The 24190-nt window shown below is 44.8% G+C and overlaps 1 long non-coding RNA gene and 2 pseudogenes across 1 annotated transcript; 2 read left to right on the top strand and 1 right to left on the bottom strand.

Annotated features, from left to right (window-relative positions):
• The first annotated feature begins 22 nt into the window (after nt 1-22).
• On the top strand, nt 23-12080 carry LOC103567949 (cytochrome P450 2B11-like; annotated as a pseudogene).
• Nucleotides 12081-13092: 1012 nt separating this feature from the next.
• LOC139073681 (cytochrome P450 2B11-like) lies at nt 13093-15605 on the top strand (annotated as a pseudogene).
• A 1211-nt stretch (nt 15606-16816) lies between these two features.
• LOC139073498 (uncharacterized) lies at nt 16817-20237 on the bottom strand. The gene is made up of 2 exons (XR_011522300.1): nt 17615-20237; nt 16817-17174 (listed from the first exon to the last, which is right to left on the bottom strand). It is a non-coding gene; the product is annotated as an uncharacterized lncRNA (long non-coding RNA).
• Between the last annotated feature and the right edge of the window lie 3953 nt (nt 20238-24190).

Raw genomic sequence — 24190 nt, 5'->3', positions numbered from 1 at the left:
CTGCAGTGCGGTGGAAGGCAGTCAGACTGGGACCATGGAGCTCAGCATGCTCCTCCTCCTTGCTCTCCTCACAGGACTCTTGCTTCTCCTGTTCAGGGGGCGCCCAAGTGCCCATGGCCTCCTCCCACCAGGACCCCGTCCTCTGCCCTTCTTGGGGAACCTTCTGCAGATGGACACAAGAGGCCTACTCAAATCCTTCCTGAGGGTGAGATGCAGAGGGATGGAGTTTGAGGGTGGCTCCCTGCCTCTGTAATTGTGGATCACTCCCCAGAAGGAGTGACAGTGACAAAAGTCAAGTAGGTTTCTCCTCTGCTAACAAATGACAGTAAAGACTGGCTCATGGCAGTGCCAGGACAATAAGGAGGCAGGAGAGAGAGCAGGATGGGAGGCCAGGTACAGAGTGCTTACAATAATGAGCATTAACGCAGTATAATAGCAGCTGACACTGTGGAACGTTTACTAGGCTCTGTTTTGCTGCTTTCCAGGCATGATTTCATGTTTGATGATCTACTGATTTATTAATAATATAGTCCACTTCCATGAACCCACTACCCAGCAGAGCAATGGAACACTGACAGTAACTTCCAGCTGCCTGGTGCTCCTCCATCCACCCACTTTTCCCTGCTATGGTGGCCACACTCCTGAATCTTGGGCTCGTCATCCCTTTGCTTTTAGTAGAGATCATTTGATCACAGATATGGAAGCCCCAAGTGCATATTATTTAGTTTTCATTGTCTTTTTTTTTTTTCGCTGAGTAAGATTCTTCCTGAGCTAACATCCATGCTAATCCTCCTCTATTTCGTATGTGGGATGCCACCACAGCATGGCTGACGACTGGTGCAGGTCCATGCCAGGGATCTGAAACTGCCACCCTGGGCTGCTGAAGCAGAGCACAGCAAACACAACTACTGTGCCATGGGGGCTAGCCTCTAGTTTTCATTGTCTTTAACTAGAGTAGTGATGGGGAGGCATTATGGTCCATGTGGTCCAGGATGGAGACTTCAGGACTTAGTCTCAGTGCAATGAGAGCATTGCAGGTTTTGGAGCAGGTTAGGGATGTTAATTGATTTACATTTTATTGGGATTACTCTGATTTCGGGGTGGGGTGGGGTGGGTGAATGGTGTAACGATTGTAGGGAGGACAGCAATGAAGGTAGGGAGACCAGTAAGGAGGCTTTGCAGAGATCAATGTAAGATTTTAGTAAACTTCACCTTTTTATGATTTCAAGTCAACTTTTTATTGAAGTTTAACATCACTCTACAAAGTACAGAAATCTTAAGTGTGCAGTCAGTGAATTTTCCCAAACTGACATACTCATGTAATTGACATACAGACAATTAAAAACATGGCCTGTCCCCAGAAACCCCCTCATGTTCCCCTTCCGGTCAAATACCCTCTTACTATCCTGACATCATAAGTTCATGGTATCTGTTATTGAAATTCACATAAGTAGAATTATGACTTACGTGTCTATTTGCTTTCACTCAACATTATGTCTGTGAGTTTCTTTTATGTTGTTCGGTGTAGCAGTGGTTTGTTCTTTTTCAGTGCTGCATAGTATTCCATGACATGATTACATCACTATAATTTCATTAATAAGTCTTCTAGGAATCTCTTTTGTCATATTTTTGGTGAATCCATATACATATTTTTGTTGGGCATTTTGTTCAGAATGAAGTTGCTGAGTTACTGAGTATACATGTGTTCAGCCTCCATAAGTACAGCTGAGGAGTTTCCCAAGTGGCTGTATTGAGGTTATGATTTTTCAAATTTATGATCACCCCGAGACAGCCCTCACTTTCCCTTCATGTCTACTAAGTGAGGGATGCAGGGTAGTTCTCTGGGGAAATTGTCAGAAGGCAGAGAGCAGGTTGAATTTGGGTCACAAGAAGGATGATTCTTTAGTTGGGATGCCGGGGAGATCTGGTTAGATGCAAGGGTATGGACAAGGGTGATCTTAGAAATATTTAACCATCTCTACTGCTTAGGGCACCAATCACATGGATCGTGGCTGGGTGATGGGTTAATCCTTTAGTTGCTGGGTCCTGGGGGTGGAGGGTCTTGGGGGTAGCAGCTAATTATCTATCAAATCTAAGTATTTTAATAGTTTAAGAACCTGTATGGCCACAGAAGCGCACAGTGACTAACAGCAACTCTGAGGGTTATTATGCTTAGCAACTCCAAGAGAAATACAGGGATGTCTTCATGGTATACTCGGGCCCAAGGTCTGTGGTCATACTGTGTGGGACAGAGGCCATTGGGAGGCCCTGGTGGACCAAGTTGAGGCCTTCTCTGGGTGGGGAAAATCACTGTCATTGAGCAAATCTTCCAGGGATATGATAAGGTGAGGGCAGAATGGAGGATGCGGATTGGGGAGGTGAATCTGGGAAGGAAGGGTAATGGGAAGAGAGGAACCCAGAGCCTTCCTCCCAATTCTACACCCCCAGGTGTGATCTTTACAAATGGGGAAAGTTGGAAGACCCTTTGATGGTTCTCTCTGGCCATAATGGAGGACTTCAGGATGGGAAAGTGGAATGTGGAGGAGCGGATTCAGGAGGAGGCTCAGTGTCTGGTGAAGGAGCTGAGGAATACCAAGGCTGAGCCCCAGGGGATGGGCAGGAAAGAAGGACATTGAATCAGGAGAGATGTGGGGTGCAGAACAACAGAAAGACTGAGGGTAGGATGTGGGCAGAGAAAGAGAAGTAGAGATAGAGAAAGACAGAGCCTGAGAGACCATCAGACTGAGGGAAGGGACAGAGAGAGGAGCATGGAGAGGGACGGAGATGAGCAGGAAAGGGATGCGGGGAACCAGAAGAGATGTGGGGTGGGTAGGGTCAAGAACAACTCAAAGACACAGACTAAGATATTAGCATGCTATTTACATGTGTTCAGGGAAACCAATGCATGGATTAATAGTGTCTATCAAAGGCAAAAATAAGGCTTACATAAAAGAAAGCAGAGAGAGAAAAGAGAAAACTACATTTTAAAAATGATGAACTGAGTTTTCCTTTCTGTGGGTGAACTGCTGATGAGCTGGCAGAGAGTAAGGTATGCTGTTCTTGGGCAGCTGGATGAGCTGTCAAAGAAGCACTTCCAGTTGTTTTTGAATTGTCCATAAACGGGGTTTTTTGAGACACAAAGATGACAGGGTTCTTTCTTAAGAGATTGCAAGACATAAATTTGGAAGTTGGGAGCGATAGGCAGAGGCAGAGACACAGGGAGCAACAAAGGAATAGGGACAGAGGGCTGAGAATAAAGACAGGGAAGAATAGAGGGACAAAGAGACACAGAGAGGGAGATAGACACAGAGATGGAGGGGCCAAGACCGAGAGAGACAAGCAGAGACGAGAGAGAGAGTGGAAGAGACTTGGAGAGGCAGAAAGAAAAAGAGGCAGAGAGAAACCCAGGCAGAGTAAATTAGAGAGATGGACATACTCCCTTAGGAAAGGGTCTGCAGGGGAGCAAGAGAAGATGGACAGGTGAGACCCAGAGGGAGAGGCTGCGCTGACCTGACATTCCTGGGCTCACAGCCCACCTTTCCTCCAATGGGGACAAGCCCGGGGTTCACTGACGTCAACTAACAAGTGCAGAACAATTCCCTAAGACCAGAGGTTGGAGAGAAGAGAAGAAGGGGGAGTGACAGATAGGGGTCAGGGAGACCAGAGCCTTTTAATTTTCATGTATGATTGACTGAACACCTGCTCTGAGCCACCTCTGCTCCAGGACTGAACTCTACCTGCTCTGAGGGTCAGAGCTGGGGTCTTAGTGGGGACCAACCACACAGCCCTGAAGCTGAGCCGCCTGTGATGGGTAGCCAGGTAACTCTGGTGAAATGACATAGCTGCACTGTCTGCCCATCTATGAAATAATAGAATTGCACGTTCCTCACAGAGTTGTGGTGAGAATTAAATAAAACAATATGTTAAATGCCTAGAATAGGGCCTGGAACCTAATATGGGCTAGTGAGTATTAGCTGTTCCTGGTCCAGTTTTCTTCATCATTACTAAGTGGAGGGGGACAGTCACGCAGAGCTGGGGTAGCAGTCAAATGCTCCCCAGGCATTTGAGTCTGTGTCCAATGACCTGCACCTCCTCCCCGTAGGAGCCCTCCAGGATCCCACCTTCTTCTTCCATGCCACCACCACGAACATCATCTACTCACTTGTCTTTGGAAAATGCTTCTCGTGCAGAGATCCTGAGTTCCTGCGGCTCCTGGACTTGTTCTACCAGTCTTTTGCGCTCCTCAGCTACTTCTCCAGCCACGTAAGGGAAAGGCTGAGGGACAATGGGGATGAGGGGCCATCCATGGCAGGGTATAGGGTTGATCTGATTTGGGGGCCCAGAAATGCAGCTTAGGGCTGGAAGAAGGGCAGAGAAAACAGAGAGAGACAGGGACAGAGAACTGGAGGGAGGGGGACACGGTGAGAAGGGGACTGAGAGACTAAGAGAAAGACGGGGAAGTGATGAGGAGGCCGAAATAGAGAGAGACTAAGGAATGAGGGCTTGGAAGAGAGAGGAGAGAAGAAGGGAGGAAAAGAGAGAGGACAGAGAGAAAACAAGACAAAGAAGGACAGAGAAGAAGAGATTCTGCAAGAGACAGTTGAAAAGAGTGCATGTGTGTGTCTGTGTGTATGTGTGAGAGAAAGGGAGAGAGACAGAGAGTGAGTCAGACTGAGGCTCTCCGCTCTTCTGTCCCTGCCTCCTCTGAATCTTTCTCTGTCTTTGTCAAAACCCCTCACTTAAAGAAATTCAAAGATGCATGAATATAAGAAACGGCATTTCTTCATTATTCCCATTTCTCCTCCTTCTTTCTGTTTTTTAAAGATTTCTCCTAGATTTATAAAGGAATATGCCCCTCTTGAAAACAATATAATAAAACTTCTCTTTCTTGACTAATCTGAAAATACCCCTATTGTATACTAATTTAAAAAAATTAAACTGAAGAACAGCCTGGCTATCATTCATCACCAAGTAAGTGTCAGATTCACAGGTAGGACTGTTACAAATCTGGAATGGGGCCCAGAGTGAGTATTTGCAACAAGCCCAACAGGTGGTTCAATTTTCTCCTCCCACAGAATATGTGGAGAGAGAAAAGAGTGGAATGAGATCCACCAAAAAGTTAACAGTTGTTATCTACAGAGGGAGGGATTAAGAAGCAACTTTATGTTGATATGTTTCTGCATTTTTGGGAATTATTTGTAACAAGTTAGGTATTACATTTATCATCGGACAAAACAATATAAGAAAGCTCCAAAATAAATACATAGTCCTAAGTTGACAGTAGGCTCATCTTGTGTAAACATCGTGTTATCAATGCCTGACACAGCAACGGAGATGCAAGAGTTGCCAACAGTCAGAGAGAGGTTTGAGCAAAACAGATAAACGGCTGAGGTAGGCAATGGAAGCCCAGAGAGATGATAAGGAGAGACACACAGAGATAAGAAGAGATGGAAAGGAGAGATGGAGAGGTGGGACAGAGACCAAGAAAAAGACATGAGGATGATGGAGTAAGATGCAGAAAGAGAAAAATGTCAGAATAACAGATCAAAGGAGACACAGTCTCAGCGAGGGACTCAGAGAGAGAGAGAGAGTGGGAGGCAGATTCTTCTCAGAGGTATTTGGGCCCAGCAGGGCTTCCCCTCCTTGTGACCAGCTCTCTCAGCCCCAGGAGGACCTCACAGCCCCTTCTCTCCTGCCTCAGGTGTTCCAGCTCTTCTTGGACTTCCTGCAGTACTTTCCTGGCACACACAGGAAAGTCTACAAAAACCCGATGGAAATCAATGCCTTCACTGGCCGCAGTGTGGAGAAGGACCGTGAAACCCTGGATCCCAGCAACCCCTGGGACTTCATCAATACCTACCTGCTCCACATGGACAAAGTGGGGTTTGAGAGAGGAGAGTTGGAGGGGAGGGAGGAGAGGGAGGAAAATTTTGGGGTGAGAAGAAGTGAGGGAAAGACGGGCAGGGAAGAACAGACACTTGAGGAAGGGAGCTAGGAAAAGGGAGGGGAGATGTGGGAAGGAGCAGAGAGGGAGATGAAAGGAAGGAAAAAGTAGGGAGGAGAGAGAGAGATACTGAAAATACAGGACAAGGAGTAAAAATACAGCAACAGGTGAAAAGACCAAAAATGGGCAGAAAGAGTCTGGGAGAGGAAGAGAGATAAACACACCAAAGAGATGGAGAGAGAGATTGAAACAGTTCCAGACAGAGTGAAGAGAGACTAAGAGAGACAGATAGAGATATATGGTTGGACACACAGAGGATAGAAAAAAGTAAAATGAGCCAGACGGTATGAGAGACCCAGAAACAGGCGGTGGGCACCCCATGAGACGTGTGTATTGCAAGGCTCCTGCCTCTCCTGACGTGAGCCCTATCTCTCTGGACCCAGGAGAAATCAAACCTCATCATCACTGTGCTCTCACTCTTCTTCACGGGCATTGAGACTGCAAACATCACTCTCTGCTATGGATTCTTGATCATGCTCAAATACCCCCCCAAAACAGGTGGGCAGGCTTGAGATAGACAATCGAGGGGGGTCTTCTGACCCCTTTTGGAAGTGCAGAAGTGAGGTTAGGTGTCCTTCGTCAACAAGAGAGGGCGTCTTCCCCTCTTATACCTAGAGCACTGCAGATTTTGAAGGATCCGCCAACCAGGCCAGCCCTTTTGGTGGATGGATGGATGAAGGAAGTGTCAATCTGTTCTCCCACTATTTTCTCTAATCAATTAAAGATCAACTCATCCATCCATCCATCTATCCATCCATCCATCTATCCATCCTTCCATCCATCCATCCATTCATTGGTCTGTCCTTTTATTCATTAATTAACCTGTATCCTCAGATTCTTTTACCTTTGATTTATTCAAAACCAATCAGTTCCATTCTTTATCTGGATTAATTGATTCCTCTGTTGATCCTCTGGAACAGTGATTAACTGAATGAACTATTTGGCATTGATTCATTCATGCATCTGTCTCTCCTTCTATGAGCTAGGTTCCATTCCTTCATCCTTCCATCAGTCAGTCTTTCAATTCATCCTTTATCCATCTATTCCTTCATTTATCCATTTAATAATTCACTCATTTATTCATCCTTGATTTATTTATCATTCAATCATCCATCCATTTTACTCTCTTTTTTACTCATTCCATCACTAATTTATTCATTCACTTATTCCTCCATATATCTGGCCATTCATCCATTCATGTGATTTATTTGTCTATGGAACATTTATTAATTAAGGATTCTCTAATTTACCTATTGATCGATATGTAAATACATACATACCTTCACTAGTGTTCTTCTATTCAGCAGTCTTTCCATTCACAAATTGATCCACTGGTTGACTGATTTATGTATTGATTTATTTATCCAGTTGTTCATAGGTTAATAGGTCTATTTCACTGTTATATTCCTGAGGAAACTAGCACAGTGCCTCATCAATCATGAAAACACAGTAAATAGTGGTTTATTTTTCTACTCATCTTGGAGAATTTTGACAAGTTCATAGCCTAGAGTAAGTAATCTGAAATTCTATTCAAAATGTGGTGCATGTGGGTTTGTGTGTGTCTGTGTTTGCTTGTGCATGTGGGGAGAGAATCCACAACATTCATTAGATTTCAATTGGTGAGTATTCTTGTTTCTTTCTCCCTCCTCCCCTCCACGCCAAGCTGGTTTCTCTGAGGGGGGGTGTCAATAATTTAACCCTTTACTAGAGGTATTCCCTGGCTCATTGGCCCATAGAGCAGTGTCCATGCTGAAATGCCTCTATGAAAGGAAGTTCATTGGTCCCCCTCTTCTGTGCAGAGAGAGTCCACAAGGAGATTGATCAGGTGATTGGCTCCCATTGCTCTCCAGCCCTTGATGACCAAACCAGAATGCCATACACTGATGCAGCCATTCATGAGATTCAGAGATTCTTGGACCTCCTCCCTATGAGTGTGCCCCATGTTGTCACTAAAGACATTCACTTCCACAGGTACCTCATCCCCAAGGTAAGGCCAGCGTGTCTCCCACACCTGTTTGGGGTGTGCATCCTGGGTTCTCTTAATCTGCAAACTTGACCTCCTTTTGGTTTTATCACCAGGGCCCTCTCTTTTGTTTTTACAGGTGGAGCGGGGAAGGGAATGACAATATCTTTGACCTTGTGACCCTCTCTCAGGGCAATTAAGTGTATCCAATCCTGAGCTCTGCTCTCCATGACTCACGTTACTTTGAAAAACCAGATGCCTTCAACCCTGACCACTTTCTGGATGCCAATGGGGCACTGAAGGAGAATGAAGCTTTTATCCCCTTCTCCACAGATAAGGTGGACCTGCACTCCCTTTCCCAGACACCAGAGTGCAGGTGCCATCCTCTCCTCAAGACTATCAAGGAAAGGTCTTTTTTTAGTGAGCAGTGAGTATATACCAGTTGCTTTACCTGCATTAACCCACTCCAGTATTACTACAACCCTAGAGGGGGCTTGAGAAGATCTTGTCCTAAGACACATCTTGGTAAGCTGGACCCTAGACAAGTATTTTAACCTTTCCACATCTCAGTATAAAATATCTGTTGAGCATTACTCTGAGCCGAATGCTCTACTGGAGCTGAAGATAATACATTGGACAAATCACATAGAGACATGGTTCCTGCCCCAAGAAATTTACGGTCTAGCAGGGGAGATGAGTGTTCATCATATGGTCACAAAATAATATCTAATTAAATGAATCAATGCTTCCCCTGTGCTTAGTACTGCTTGACACTAAGTTAGTTCTCATAGAGGTAATTATTATGATTATGATTAATCATAATTATGATAAGTGCTCTAAAGGGTGCTTTGACAGCACAAAGTAGGAGGTACTGACAACTCTTGGTAGGTTGGTGAGGAAAGCCTTACCTGAAGCACAGGCTTCTAAGCTAAGAGCTCATGGGTGAGCATCAACCGGCTGCTAGATTCCAGAAGGGGATATGGATGCAGAGCTCAGCTGGAGGGCCTTGAGTGTTGGGGGTAGTTTGGATTTATCCTGCTGATGCTGGGGAACCAGGGAGAGTCTTGACATGTTCTGGCATGTCTCTAACCCCGTTCTCCACTCTTTGGCCCCATACAGAGAAAACTCCAATGCCCAGAGTCCTCATCATTTGGTAGAAAGGCAAGACTGGAGAAACAAGTCCCTAGTCTTGAGTTCCATCAGTGACTCCAGTGACTCAGGACCCTGGCTCTGGCCAGTGGAATGGCCTCCTCCCTCATTTCATCTTAAGTGAGAGTTGGGAGCCATGTGGTGGGGTGAAGGACAATTCCTTCATTTACTTGTCCTGTCCTATGTTTAGAGACAGGCTGAGAGGTGGAGAAATAAGGACAGAGACAGAGAGACAAGGATAGAGTGAGTGAAAAACAGAGAAGAACAGAGAGAGACACAGAGGGAGATAGAGACAGGGGAGATATGGTGGAAAAAGACAGAGAGTGGATGTGAGACAATAGAGAGAGGAGGAGAGAGAGAGCAAGAGAAGGATAAGGAGGGAGGAGGAGAAAATAGAGGAGGAAGGAAACAGGGAAGAGGGAAAGAAACAGAAAAGAGAAAGATAAAAAAGAGAATGATGTAACGGGAGATGAAGAAATAGTAAAGGGGAGAAAAGGGATCGGTAGAGGGAGATGACAAATGAGATAGAGTGAATTGCAGATAGAATCAGATCCAAATAGACATAGACAGGGAGGTAAATAAGATGAAATACAGCAGAAAAAAGGAGAAAAGAAGAGAGACAGAGAAACAGTGTCTGATAGGAGGTATAGACAGAGAAAAAGACCGAGGCTGGCTGCCATTGGCAGAGAGAAAGACAAGCCAAACCAAAAACGTGTTAGAGCCAAAGGGACATCAAGGTGTGTCCAAATAGACACACCTCCCCAGGGATGGGGAGGATGAGGTGGGAGGAAAAGAACAGGAATCAGGCTGTTCTGGAAGGAGCTGGGTTGCAGAACAAGTTGAAAGAGAAGAACCAGCCCAGAGCTCTGCCCCGAGCATCTCTGAGCTAGTGTCTCCTGACTTCTGGATGTGCCAGAAACACGTGGACCCTTCCCCTGATCACTCCACACGGGCACAATGTCTATCAACTAGAAAGGTCTAGAAAATGACTGGAAACCCATCCTTGACATGACCTTCTAGGGTTGTCAGCTTGCCAATTAAGGTCTATGGAGGTAAAGGAGGAGGTTCTCAGTGTCTTTGCCTGAATTTTTGGCTCCCTTTGTCCTGATTTCTCTCCAAGCCAGTGGTTTATAACTTTGAGGGAGGGGGACCTTACACCGCTGAGAATCTGATGGAAGCCATTGACTCCCCTCTCGAGTTCATCATTCGTATTCACAATCTCATATACGATTTGGGGATTTTTCAGAACTCTTGAAGCACCTGGCTCTCTGGCTGAGACAAGAAGACATCCCAGAGATAGACAAACATATGCAGTGCCAGAGACATCCCCCCCCCACACACCAGAAAGAAACACAAAGCACTAACAACATTTATGGGATCCTTAATACAGGCCAGAATAAAACTCTATTGTAAGAATTTTTACAAATATTAATTTCCTTAAGCTCACAATAACCCTATGAGATAGGTACCATTCTCCCCATATTAGAAATGAAGGATGTTAAAAATGTTATGCAAGAAATATGCCCAAACCTACATGTGGAGGCAAACACACACACCCCCGCCCCCACACCCAGAAGTGGGTCCTTAGATTCTGTGGGGTCACCGAACCCTTTGGAAATCTAACAGAAGCTACAAACTCTCTCCTAGAAAAATGTGCAAGGCACGTCCACTCAAAGATTTGTACCTGGATTCACAGACTTTGGGAACCCCTTAAAAATCCACCCTCAATTGCAGATTAAAGATCAATCCCATGCAAATCTGTTGCAATGGAAACAGGTGTCTGGGCTTTGGGATATGACACAGCAAAGAATGTGCACCTGCCCTGTGCTGAAGTTGGTGATCCTCTGTGCCCATAGGGAAGCACATTTGCCTTGGCAAAGGCATTGATCACATTGAATTGTTCCTCTTCTTCACCACCACCCTTCAGAGAACTTCTCCATGGCCAGCTCCATGGCCCCTGAGGACATTGATCTCACACCCCAGGAGAGTGGTGTGGGCAAAATACCCCCGATGTACCAGATCAGCTTCCTGCCCTGCCCTGCCAGGGCTGAGGAAGGTGGTTGAAGGATTCCAGGGTCATGAAGTATCCTCACCTCTGCAGAGAATGGTCCCTGACTCCCTCCATGTCTTCCTTCCTCTGAGAGACCTAATGCAAGCCTGTATCCTTACCCCTCCTTGGTTTCCACCTCCTTGGGAAAGTCTCTGTTGTCTCACCTCCTTCCATCATGCCACACATCTTCTAAAGATTCAAGGAGGTGTTTCCTTTCTTCTGTTAATAGAATTCCAGAGGTGGTATATGTATAGAAATGGAGGATAAAAGGGGAAACTTGGCCCAGGATATCTGCAGTTCCACTTCCCAAGCCAGAGCTCACCCTGATGACTTCTCCCTTCCTCAGAACAGCCACACCCTCCACTTATCAGCTGCTTCTGCTCCATGATTTGTGCATACATGACTGTGCTTGAATCCTCTTCTTCTTAGCCCCCTGTGGTGGGCACAGTGATCATGCCCATTTTACAGACAAGTAAACAGAGGCAGGGCAGTGGTATCAGTTGTCTGAGGTCTTTCTGAGGTCACATGGCTAGTGAGTGGAGGGGCACGATTCACACTCTGTCTGTCTGGCTCTAAAACTCAAACTCTTCACCACAGCTCCTTCTCCCTCCATATATATTTAAAAATTAAATATAAAACTCACATAACATAAAATAAACCATTTGAAAGTGTATAATTTAGTGGCACTTGGTTCATTCACAATGTTGTGTACCCACCACGACTATCTAGTTCCAAATATTTTCATCACCCTGGGAGGAAACCCTGTACCCATTAGCAGACACTCCCCATTCCCCCTTTCCCTGAGCTCCTGGTGACCATCAGTCTGCTTTCTGTCTCTGTGGATTTGCGTATTCTGGATATTTCATGTAAACAGAATCACACAATGTGTGATCTTTTGTGTCTGTCCTCTTTCACTCAGCATGATATTTTTGAGGCTCAACCCCATTGTAGACCATAATTGTATGCCACTTTCATCTTCCTGTATCCTCATTCTTATTGTGTCTCCCACTACTTCCCTTTATGAAAGGACCTCCTTTGCTCATGGCCCCTGAGCTGTGTGATTCTAAACCGGTGACATGAATTCCTTTATATTCTCCTTCAAGTCCCCGAGACTCAAATAAACATGCAAGGGCTGATGTCCTGGGTCAGGTGGTGATCCCTGCCATTTTAGGTGTGACCCACTTATTGTTAGGTCACTAGGGGTCTTTCCAGAAGGTGAGAACCTCTCCTTCACCTCAGTGCCAGTTCCATGAAGGCAAAGCCACTGTCTTATTCATCTCTGTACTCTCAGCACCTGGAAGAGTGGTTGGCATATGACAGGTGTTCAAAATATTTGCACAGGAATGACTGACTGACTGAATGAATGGCTAAATCAGGTAACCCTCAAATCCACCCAATGTGGTACTAGGCCTCCCCTATAAGACCATGTTTTCTTCTCCATATCTCCCTCTCCTCTGATGCCCAGACTAAACCCCTGTGCCCAAAGGACACAAGGTGCCCCAATTCTGAACGCCAGCTACTGTCAATCACTCATGCTGTAATGCCACCCCTCCTTTGACAAAACCGGCTGAGCGTCACCTTTGCAGTGCAACCAGCCTAAACCCAGCCTCACAATTTCCACAGTTGGCACCACCATCCTTCCTTGAGGGAGGTGCTCTCTGTCCGAGGTCATTGCCTACTACACCTCTGGCCAGCCAGGGGCAATGGGAAGGAGGCCTTAGGACCCAAACAAGATGCTAAACTCCTTGTCTGTGCAGCCCCTTCCACCTGTAGGCTTCTTATTGCGTCTGGAGAGTTATCTGGAATCTACCATGGTACATTCCAGGCATCCCCTTCCCCCAAAACCACAGAAATAAAACAAGAAACAACAGAGTTACTTGCCTTTTAAGAGAGACAGTAGGAGGGAAGGCAGGCACAAGGAGGATCATGGCGTTCCTGGCCATCCTGCTCCTCAGTCATCCTCACTGGCCTCTTGCTACTATGCGGCCACCCCACCTCCCGTGGTCACCTCCAAAATATTCCTGGGTAACATTTTACAACCAAAGTACAAAGTCTTTCTCAAGTCCCTGCAGGCTGTGAGATGGGGAGGGCAAAAGAGTGGAGAGCAGGAGGGGTTGGACAGGAAACAGCTCAGAGGCAGCAAGATAGTTGAGAGTCAAACTTTGGGTGGGGCTTGGCAGGCCAGCTTGGGGATGGTCTTCTTCCAACCACAACCTGGCCTGGCTTGCCCACTAGAGAAGCTTCTGGAGTTCCTATGAGATGGAATGGAGGGAAGGTAAAATGGAGGGAGAAATTCTGATAGACTTGAGGCTTTGAGCTGTGGTCCCATGGGGATTGGGAGGGAGCGGTCCTAGAGCTCAGATATGGGGAGTCTGTGTAATTCTTAAACTCCAAAGCTGGGACGGTTTGTGGAAAAGCCAAGAGAGAAGGACACTTGGGGTGAGGGCATACATGGGAGACTTGAAGGAGGCCATGGATTTCAAGTCTCTCTTCTTCCCTGATGAGGCTGCAGTTAGTGATGTTTTGGCTACCCTGGAAGGTGTGATCCAGGTGTGAGCATTGAGGCATTTCTCATGAGCTAGAGAATGTTATCTGCACCTGCCTCCACAGCTGCTGGAGAAATACGGGGATGTCTTCACGATCTACCTGGGGCCCTGGCCAGCCATCATCCTGTGTGGGTACGAGACAGTGAGGGAGGCAGAGGCTTTTTCTGGCTGAGGTCATATCACCATATGTGACCACATCTTCCAGGGAACTGGTGAGTGGAGGATGAAAGTGGGGACTGGGGAGAGGATGAGGGAACACACTATGCCTTTTCCCAGCCTTCCTTGCTTGCTGAACCAATCAGCTGTGATCTTTACCAATGGAAATTCTTGGAAGGCCCTTTGACAATTCTGTCAGGCCACCTTGAGGATGGGGAATTGGAGTATGGAGGAGAGAAACAAAGACAAGGCTCAGTGTCTGGTGGAGGAACTGCAGAAATCCCAGGGTGAGCCCTGGGCCTGTGCTGAGGGGTGGAGAGGCAGGCAGGGGGTGGGTGAGATGGGGACAGAGAGGGAGCAAAAGAACATGACAGATGGAGAAAGACCCAGGCACAGAGACAGATGGATGCAGAGACAGATGCAGAGAGAGAGACGAGATGGAGACAGAGAGAGAAATAGAGGAAGAGGATGAGGATGACAGAGTGAGGTAGGGACTGGGAAGAAAAGAGGGAGAGGCAGAGAAAGCAGACAGAGAAACAGAAAGCAGAGAGAGAGAGACAGCAAGACAGAGACAAACTGAAGACACTAACAAAGATCGACCCAGAAGCAGAAACTGCAAGGAAAAGACTTAGAAAGAAAAAAGTAAAAATAGAAATAGATCAGGGGGGACACAGAGTGTCAGTGAGGCCAAGGAGAGGGACCACAAAGAGGGCATGAAAAGAGTGAGCACAGAGAAGAAGGGGCTGAGGCTCCAAGAAGGAGTCAGGGACAAGACCAGAGAAAGACACAGGGCCATCAAGAAAGTCAGATCCAGACAGAGACGGAGAAAAACAACAAGAGATACAGAGTGGGAGACTCCCAGAAAGAAAAGTGAGGTGCAGAGACCCAGTGAAAGCTAGGCTGGCCAGCGGCAGAGAAAGAAACCAGACAGCCCAAGATGACACCAGCAAGGTCAGAGCCACCCAGAAGGGCAATTCAGGGACCCTCATGACAGACCTTACATCCCCAGGGGCATATCTGGATCCCACCTTCCTCTTTCACTCCACAATGGCCAACATCATCTGCTCCAGCATCTTTGGTGAGCGCTTTATTTACCAGGGCACCAGATTCTTACAGCTGCTAAATTCGCTGAATGAAATCTTCACCATTCTCAGCTGTTTCTATAGCCAGGGAGGCCAGAGATATCACTGTGGCCAGGAATTGAGGTGAGTGGACCCTGGGAAGGAATCAGATGCTTTCTGTCCTGAACACCAAAGCAAGAAGTCCTCAAGAGTTCAGGCTTCTGTGCACACATGTCAACACCTGCACCTCCCCAGGTGAGGTGATGGATCAGTTTAGGGGTAAGAATAAGACCTCCAACATGGGTGGACTATGAGAGAAGAAACCTCAGCAGATGTAAGAGCAGGGTGCAGCTGTTCATGCCCCACTGAGTGTGTGTGTATGAGTGTGTATGTGTGTGTGTCTGCTCAGCTAGCACCCACATTCCCCAAGTCCATGTGGTGAATGGTGCCTTTCAGATGTTTCTGTTGTGCAGTGCACAACATCAACACCAATAACAAAAGCCCAGAGAGTACAACAGGTTCTGGGGCATGCCTTGCTTCCCTGGGGGTGTTTAAACTCCTCTCTGTCCTTTTGAAACTCTTTCCTGGCACACACACTCACTTGTACAGAAACATTCAAGAAATGAAAGATGTTATCACAGAGAACATGGAGAGGCACAAATGCTGGAAACATTGAGAGAAACCAGGAAATACTGGACCCCAGTACCTCAAAGGACTTCACTCATTCCTTCCTTTTACGCATAGATAAGGCAAGGACAAAGCTACATTGGGGGTGAGTGGGAAAGGGAGTGATGGACACACTACTGCCATTGAGCTCATGTGTTTGGGTACGATGTATGTGTTGTTTAAATATTGAAATAGCTCACTATGAGTTAGTAACAGTGACCCTGGCCCAACCCCACTGCCCACTATTCCTTCCTCAGCCTCCCCAGGTTTCCCTCCTGGAAAGCCTGTTAAGAGGTAACAACTAAAGAGTTAACATCTGGCCCAACAGGGGGCTTCTGAGATCCTGCTCACCCCTTCCATTTTTTTTTAATTATGTTTTTGAGGTCACATTTGTTTATAACATTGTGTAAATTTCAGGTGCATATTATTATATTTCAACTTCTGTATAGACTGCATCTTGTTCACCACCACAAGTCTAGTTTCCGTTGGTCACCATACATATGTACCCCGTTAGCCCTTTCACCCTTCCCCTGCCCTCTTCCCCTTTGGTAACCATCAATCTGTTCTCTGTATCTATGTGTTTGTTTATCTTCCACAAACAAGTGAAATCACATGGTATTTGTCTTTCTTGGTCTGTGTTATTTCGCTTAGCATAATACCCTCAAGGTCTGTCCATAATTGTCACAAATGGCATGATTTTGTCTTTTTAAATGGCTGAGTAGTATTCCATTCTCTCTATATAACACATCTTTATCCATTCATCCATTGATGGACACATATTTTGTTTCCAATCTTGGCTATTGTGAATAATGCTCCTATGAACATTTTTGAATTGGTGTTCTCATGTTCTTTGTATAAAGACCCAAAAGCAGAATAGGTGGATCACATGGTATCTCTATTTTTAATTTTTTGAGAAATCTCCATACTGTTTTCCACAGTGGCCACACCAGTTTGTATTCCCAACAGAAGTATTTGAGGGTTCCGTTTTCTCCACATCCTCTTCAATACATGTTATTTCTTGTCTTCTTAATAATTTTCATTGTGAGGGTGTGATATGATATCTCATTGTGGTTTTGATTTACATTTCCCAAATAATTCGTGATGTTGAATATCTTTTGCCTGTTGGCCATCTGTATATCTTCTTTGGAAAAATGTCTGTTCATATCCTCTGCCCATTTTTTCATCAGGTTGTTGGCTTTTTTTGTTGTTGAGTTGTATGAGTTTTTATATATTTTGGAAATTAACCCCTTGTCAGATATACAGTTTGCAAATATTTTCTCCCTGTGGTGGGTTGTCTTTTCATTTTGTTGATGGTTTCCTTTGCCTTGCAGAAGCTTTTTAGTCTGACATAGTCCCTTTTGTTTATTTTTTCTTTAGTTTCCCTTGCCTGAGGAGTCCCCTCCCATTCTGATTCCTCAGAGACCCATATCTGTTCTGATTGGTCAGAGCCCCATGTCTGTTATGACTAGTCACAGCCCATGTCTGTTCTCATTGGTTGGAGGCTGATGTCTGTTCTGATTGGTCTGGTAAGACTCATACAAGTTGTTAAATATCTTCAATATTACCTCTGGATATACAGCTGCAAGAGCCAATCAGGAAAGCAAAGGCACCAAAGGACAGAGAAGATAATAACAAAAAATTAATCCCTAAGTTTATTGACCACTTACATACATAATTTCAAAACAACCCTAGGGGATGAACTGAGGCATCACCTCAGATGTTAAGAGAGGTTAAGTTCCTTGCTCAAGGGCACACAGCTAGTAAATGGTAGGGCCTGAGCTTGATTCCAGTCAGTTTGGCCCCAGAGCCCACCCTTTTGCTCCTTTGTTTCCCTTGAATAGAAAAAAAAGGATATAGGGAAAAAGAAAAACCAGCACAGAGTAACAAGAGAGTGAGTGAAGAGAAAAGAAGATCCAGAAACTAAAATGGATGCAAGAGGAGGCATCAAGGATTGTCCATTGCTACCCTCATGAATGCTCTGATCCTGAGAGAGTTCCACCATAAGAATAATGTCCATACCTTGCTCTCGCTGTTCTTCACTGGCATGGAGACCTCCAGAACCACTCTCCTACGTGCTTCTTCTCCTTCTTAAGAACCCAGATGTCTTAGGTTAGCTGGGCTTATGGTTGGTGGAGGCCAGATAGCTGTGGGTCTCTGAGGCCATGCTGGAAGGGGCTGGGTGATGGATGAAGACAGACAACTTCTGTCCTGATCAGTGTGAAAAAAATCCATCCCGTAGGGATCTGTAACTTATAATGAAGCTTTGCTGCTGACAGAGCTCTTTGAAGTTGACAAGGTACTTCACAGTTTGCAAAATGCTTTTCATTCAATGAAGCACCCTCTGGTTTAGGAGGTACTCTTGTGCTTATGAAATATTTTGGAATTTGCAAAAACACTTGGGAGGTTGTAAGGTTCTTTATGGTTTACAAAGCATGCTCCAGTCACAAAGCATTATCATTCACAGGACATTTTGCAGTCTACAAAAGCAGGTGGCTCTTGACAGAACACTTTGAGGATGGCAAAGAACTTAACTATTTGGAGTATATTGCTGGTTTACAGCTAATTAAAAAGGCTCTCAATTGGTTCTCGTTTGGATGGTCTGCAGATCAGACTTTCGGAAAGTTTCATCTCATCAAAAATGTTTATTTTAGAGATAATGAATTTACATCGGAACTGACTTATCCAAGATCATATAGCAAATCAGGGAGACAGAAGGACAAGTCCTCAGTTGCAGCTACAATGCATTTTTAGTTTTTTTTTTTTTTTAAAAAAAGGCGCCTTAAGTGTTGAATGAATTTCGACCCAACCACCCTTACCCAAATTATCCCTCTCATAACTACAGTGGAAACATCAGACAAGACTTTTTGACAAAGAAGCCATCAACTTTCTTTCTTGATACTTTCATTGAGCAGGAAAAATAACCCAATGCTCTAGTAAACAATTCATAAGACCTTCCTCCAAGTCTGCAGGTCATTTTTTTGGTGACTTGGCTAAGCCCACTGTTATAGGCATTAATTGACCTTCTTCCAACCCTCACCATTCTTAGAGAAAATCTAGGAGACAGTGATTGGCCCACACCATCTCCCAGCCCTTTAAGGTCAGGCAAAAATGCCTTATACAGATGACATGATTCACAAGATTGAGAGATTCAGTGACTTCATCCCCACAGGTGTCCCATACTCTGTCATCAAGGACACTGATTTCTGGGATATCATCTCCTTAAGGTGAGACCAGCAGGACCACAGAATCTTGGATGGAAGGTGCTGTCTGCCTGCAGTCTTATACTCCGTGTCTCTGGCTGTTGGACTGAAATGAGAACTTTTATTTCCAGGTTTATATGTGAGGGAGAGGGATTTTAGAAATATAGAAAATTTCTCTCCCTTCTCTCTGTCTTATGTTTTACCTTTATTAGATATTAGATTTTCTGAAAAAAGTACCATTTACTTAGTGAAACTTGTTATACAATAGAGCTTTTTTTCCGTTGTGAGGAAGTTTGGCCCTGAGCTAATATCTGTTGCCAATCTTCCTCTTTTTGCTTGAGGAAGAGTGCTGCTGAGCTAACATCTGTGCCAATATTCCTCTATTTTATGTGGGATGCCAGCACAGCATGGCTTGATGAGCAGTGCTAGGTCTGCACCTGGGATCTGAACCTGCAAATCCCGGGTTGCAGAAGCTGAGCATGTGAACTTAAGAAGAAAGCCACGGGGCTGGCCCCCAAAATAGAGCTTTTTTAAAAAAACTATTTTATCGTGTCTCCTACTTTCCTCCTTCAGGAGAAGGCATTCACAATTTGATGTTTCTCCTTCCACACTTTCTTTGAATTATATGAACATATACCTCATATATACACATATACAAAAAGATCGGGTCATACTGTATCTATCACTTCGGAACTTGTGTTTACAGTGTGCATGTCTCCTTCCCCTCCTGTCTTTATGTTCATACTAATACAATTTTAAACTTGTTTTTATTTTGTGTCTGTGTCTGGCTTTCATTTTATAATATGAGTATGCTGTTGATATAATTTCAGGTCAATGCCTATGGTTCTAATTCATTTTTTCCATGGTTGCAAATGTTCCTGAGTATAGATGTACATAGGGGTGATACTCACAATATCTAACATCCAATAGGCACCACCCATAAGGTTGTATTCCAGCCCTTGTGCAGGAATCGGTTCCTTGGAGGCCTCCACTGAGCCAGATGTGACCTTTTTAGTTGATGAACCGTGAGGAAGTCCAAAGGGTCATTGAGAAGAAGGATAAGGGTGGTCGCTGGAGATTCCTGGAGAGCTCTGGACAGCATGTTAACCAGAAGGGGCAGAATTATCTCAACTCATTATTTTGGCAATTATTTTATCCACCAACTGTAGACCATACAGTGGGTAAAGCTTATTATCACCTGTGGGTGTACCATCATTGATTCAGCTCCTCCTTGTTGATGGTCATTTGGATCCTCTTGGCTTTGATGCCCTCTTAGGACACTACTGTGTTCGCTATCCTGAGCTCTGTCTTCCAAGCCTCAGGACACTTTGAGAAGCCACACACCTTCCACCATGGCCGTTTCCTGGATGCAGAGGGCAACTTCAGGAAGCAGGAATCTTCATTCCATTCTCCATGGGTAAGTGGTGCCCTGTCCACATTATGAAAATGCCTGCTCACCTCCTCTTCTATGTGTGATTTTTCTCCCTTTGTCCAACTGCAAACAGTGGGTGAACATTTTGATAAATATGAGGATTATGAAGGAAAGAGAAAGCAAGACATCTACAGACACAAAGATATTGTGAGGGGGATGAGAGAGAGGAGGTATGATGGGGAGAAATTTGGAGACTAAGTCAGTGATGGAGATAACATGAAAGACAACGAGACATACATGCACATGCATACACAATAGACACACAAATCATCCATTATAAGCACCTGTGATGAGCCAAGAATTGGGAAAGCTATTTTTAGATTTTTTTCAAAATAAAAATAACTTTATTTTTTCTAATTTTTATACAAACAAGGAAGTAAAGTTGTAAGTGAAAATCACCTGCAATTCCCCACCAAAGTCATATCTGTTAATGCTGTGGAAGATGTCCTTCCAAATTTTTTATTAAATATGTTTACATACACCAAGGTAGGTGATGGGTGGATGGATAGATAGACAGGTGATAGATAGATAGATGGTACATAGATAGACAGATAAGTAGATGATAATGATGATGATGATGATGATAGATAGATAGATAGATAGATAGACAGATAGATGATAGGGAGGTAGATCAAGGAAAGGGAAGAGGGAAAAAAGAGAACAGAAGGGAAGAAAAAAGAAGGAAATTTCAATGATTTATTTTTGTGAACCAATTGTTAAAATCCAAGCACCACACTAGGGTGTAGCCCAGGAAGCACTTATGGCACAAAAATTTGGGGATTCCTCACTCTCAGTGTTGTGCAAGTGCCCTGATCCATTCACCTACCAAATAATTCAAATTTTAGCCACTGGCTTGTAATTTATCTTATGCTAAAATTTTAATTCTCCTTAAATCTCTTTCTGGCATACTTATATTTTGGTGTATTTTGCCACAGGTTCTTCCTTTTTTAGAAATTTCAATAGCATTTGGTGTTGAGAATTCTCTAATATCTTTTCAGCTCCTGACCAGGTGATCAAATTGTTTTTCTCCTTTGACCTGTTAAAAAAATAGTAGATATCCTAGTGTTGAGTCAGGCACTCTCTTGTAGAGCTGGAGCAAGAGAGGCCCAGAGGGGAGGGGTTGACCAAGGCTCCATAGGAAGCCATGGTCTATGTTATTCAGGGCAGGCTAGGCTGTGATAAACAACTTGAATACCTCAGCAGCTTAAAACCTAAAAGTTGACCTTCACATGGGGATGGTTTCAAGATGGCAGTGTAGGCAGACTCTGAACTCATCTCCTCCTATAGACACAATGAATTTATGACTGCTCTTGGAACAATTACCCCTAAGAGAGAACTGAAAACCGGATAAAAAGAATGCTGAAAACCATGGACTGTGCTGACAGGTGGAAGAGAGAAAAAGCAGGTTTCTGGAGAGAAAAAGCAACCTTTGAGCCATGACACCTCATGGCTGGCCAGGAGCAACCTTAAGGTATGAAGCCTTCCCTGGAGGAATCAGGGATCTGAGTAGGGAAGCATTACCACAATAAACAGCTTTTGGACTCAGCACAAGTGCATAATATCTGACTTTGCTGGCTATTAACTACCACGGGAAATACCCCCAGAAAAGCTGTCAGACATAATGGAAAGAAAAGCCTGCTCTTAATTGGGGCCACACACAAATTCACCCATTTTGGAAAGCAACCTAAAATAACCAGAAAGAAAGGTGCACAGTCCTTTGGTGAAAAGAGACTCACCTGGTAGGCTTTGGGTGCATCTCGGTGAGAGGTGAGGCCTCTCCAGAGACTGAGGCATTGGAAGCAGCCATTATTTTGACCTAGCGCAGACATGCTGACACAGACGCTGGCAGATGCCATTGGAGTTCTTCCCCTGGTGTGTTAGCCCAGGGGTCTGCTCCACCTACTAGAGCACTGATTTAATCCAGCTTGGCCATGGCAGGCAGCCCACTCTAGGAAGTGGCCCCATCCAACATCAAGCCCTCAGGTAACTTGTGGGCTGGCATAAGTGAGGCACCTGGAATCTCTGCAGCGAACAAGTGGGTCTGCCTCTGGGGACAAGGCATGCATGAGAGGCAGGCCTGCATTGGTGGAGTGTGTGGAGCCTCTGCAGTATGGTGAGTGGGTCCACTTCAGTGGGTCGGGGCACACGCACAGGGCAGGACTACATTGAAGGAGTATGTGATCCTATAGGTGGTGGGGCCTGACAGCTGCAGCTGACTTGTGCTTCTCAAACAGCCACATAAGGGATTTTCCCCACCTTCCAAAGCCTGAAGCAATTGGGTCCTCCCATGCCTGGGGCCAGCCCCACTCAGCTGCAATCCTGAGAGAGCTGACAACAGCCTTGCAGGCCAGAGGTCTGCAGTGATTGTAAGCCCCTGAGCTTAGGAAGCAGCCACAGTGGGGGCCGTCTCACTTAACAGAAAAACTGCCACAGAAGTGTGCTATTAGGCTTTTCAGCCAACTGTGCTGGAGCTCCCCATGCCTGATAATGTGACTGAAGAGTCCATAGCAGCCACACAGAGCTGAGCATTCCAACCAGCCAGCTAGAGGCACAGCCTAGCCTCCCTAGGAACCTGTAGCAAGAGCAAGGCTGCAATAACAGAAGGACACACTTAGTCAAGACAGGGGACACTCCTGGAACATTTGGAACTGGTGATGAGAAGGAAGCATACTGCTGGGCCTTGTAAGGCATCTCTTACATAAGGCCACCTCTCCAAGATAGGGAAATGTAGCTGCCCTACCTAAGACATAGATATAAGACCAGAGAAAGAGGCAAAATGAGAAGACAAAGGCATACATTCCAAGTAGGGAACAGGACAAAAATCCCAGAAAAAGAACTAAAGGAAACACAAATAAAAAATCTATTTGACAAAGAGTTCAAACAAATAGTCATAAAGACACTCACTGATCTTGGGAGAAGAATGAATGAACTCAGTTAGAACTGAAACAAAGAACTGGAAAATATAAAAAAGAACCAATTGGGGTTGGCCTGGTGGCACAGCAGTTAACTTCACATGTTCTGCTTTGGCGGCCTGGGGTTTGCTGGTTCAGATCCTGGGTGTGGAGCTACTCACTGCTTGTCAAGCCATGCTGTGGTAGGCATCCCACATATAAAGAAGAGGAACATGGGCATGGATGTGAGCTCAGGGCCAGACTTCCTCAGCAAAAAGTGGAAGATTGGTAGCAGATGTTAACTCAGGGCTAATCTTCCTCTAAAAAAATTAAAAAAAGAAAAAGAATTTAAAAAAAAACCAATAAGAATGGAGAGTACAGGAATGGAAATGAAAAATTCACTAGAGGGACTCAATAGCAGAGTAGATGATATAGAAGAATGGATCAGCGAGCTGGATGGGAGGAAATCACCCAAGCTGAACAGATAAAAGGAAAAAGAATTAAAAAGAATGAGGACAGTCTATGGGACCTCAGGGACAACATCAAGCACACTAACATCCATTTTATAGGTGTCCTAGAAGGAGAAGGGAGAGAAAAAGGGGCAGAGAATCTATTTGAAGAAATAATAGCTGAAAACTTTCCAAAGCTGAGGAAAGAAACAGACATCCAGGTACAGGAAGCACAGAGAGCACCAAGCAAAATGATCTCAAAGAGACCCACACAAAGACACATTGTAGTTAAAATGTCAAGAACTAAAAATAAAGAGAGAATCCTAAAAGATATGAGAGAAAGGCAACAAGTTATATACAAAGGAAACCCCATAAGGCTATCAGCTGACTTCTCAGCAGAAACTTTACAGGCTAGAAGAGAGAGGCATGATATATTTAAAATGCTGAAGGGAAAATACACTACCTGACAAGGTTATCATTCAGAATGGAAGGAGAGATAGAGAGTTTATTAGACAAGCAAAAACTAAAGGAGTTTATCACCAAGAAACCAGCTTTGCAAGAAATGCTAATAGGACTAATTTAAGTGGAAAAGAGAAGATCAAAAATAGGAATAAGGAAGTCAT

The sequence above is a fragment of the Equus przewalskii genome, chromosome 9 (assembly GCF_037783145.1).
Source record: "Equus przewalskii isolate Varuska chromosome 9, EquPr2, whole genome shotgun sequence".
In the NCBI taxonomy this organism is placed as follows: Eukaryota; Metazoa; Chordata; class Mammalia; order Perissodactyla; family Equidae; genus Equus; species Equus przewalskii.
The sequence above is the reverse complement of the archived record's forward strand: the minus strand, read 5'-3'. Positions and strand labels throughout refer to the sequence as shown.